The following is a 942-nucleotide window of genomic DNA, read 5'->3' on the forward strand; positions in this document are numbered from 1 at the left end:
TCTAGATTTCCTTTTATGATCAAATTATTTTTGGTGCCATTTTTGGTGCCAACACTAAATGAAGTGTTGAGTTTCATTGGGCTTAACTGGGTTGAAGTTATATGGACATAATAATCCACATCAAAACCAGGGCGAATCAGGAAGTAATTTGAGTTTTCTGGCACTCTTGCCTTAAAAATCTAGGATCTAGGCCATTGTTTTAAGATGATCCTCATTTTTGGCTGCCGGGATTTCTTTTTCATGTGACCAAATACCGTTTTTTTTGGTCGAGGATGTTGGCCATGCCACCTATCTTGGAGAGCAGGTGATCACGGATCATTAGTGTTTTTTGGGCGAGACAGTGAAGTAACCTCCTCCTCCCGCCCCCTCCCCCCAGTCTGGAAAGGTGCAGGATCCGCTAAACCGTGCGTCGCACAGCGGCGGCCGGAGCAGACGCGGGATGGTCGCGCGTCCCCAGCACAGCAGAGGGCGGCAGCCAGAGAGCCTGGGACAGGTACGAGCAGGGAAGCGGGCACGGGCCGGCGTCTAGAAAGAGCAGAGGGTCAGTTGGGCGGCAGGGGGTAAGTTGCCGAAGGCAGGTGTGGAAGCGGCCGCTCCAGGCCCTCCCTTTGCATCCGAGGGGGCGGGGAGCCGCGCCAGGGACCGGGAGACTGCGGACTGGGCGCGCTCCCCACGCACTCGCTCGCCCTCGTTCCCAAAGCCCCCGGGAACGGCCCTCGCCCCCGGCCCCAGCCGCGGGCGCCAGCCCCGCAGTGTCTGCTGCTGTTGGGGGCCGGGCGGCCGCCAGGGGGCGGGAGCGGCGTCGCGAACAATGGCTGCGCTCGGCCGCGGGCCGGCGGGAGGCGGAGTGCAGGTAGGGCCGGGGCCGGGCGCGCGCGCGGGCCCGGCGTGCTGGGGCGCGGGAGGGCCTGCGCAGGCGGGGGCGCGCGGCGCGAGCCCGGG

Source organism: Propithecus coquereli, unplaced genomic scaffold (genome assembly GCF_000956105.1).
Source record: "Propithecus coquereli isolate 6110/MARCELLA unplaced genomic scaffold, Pcoq_1.0 Scaffold8, whole genome shotgun sequence".
Classification (NCBI taxonomy): Eukaryota; Metazoa; Chordata; class Mammalia; order Primates; family Indriidae; genus Propithecus; species Propithecus coquereli.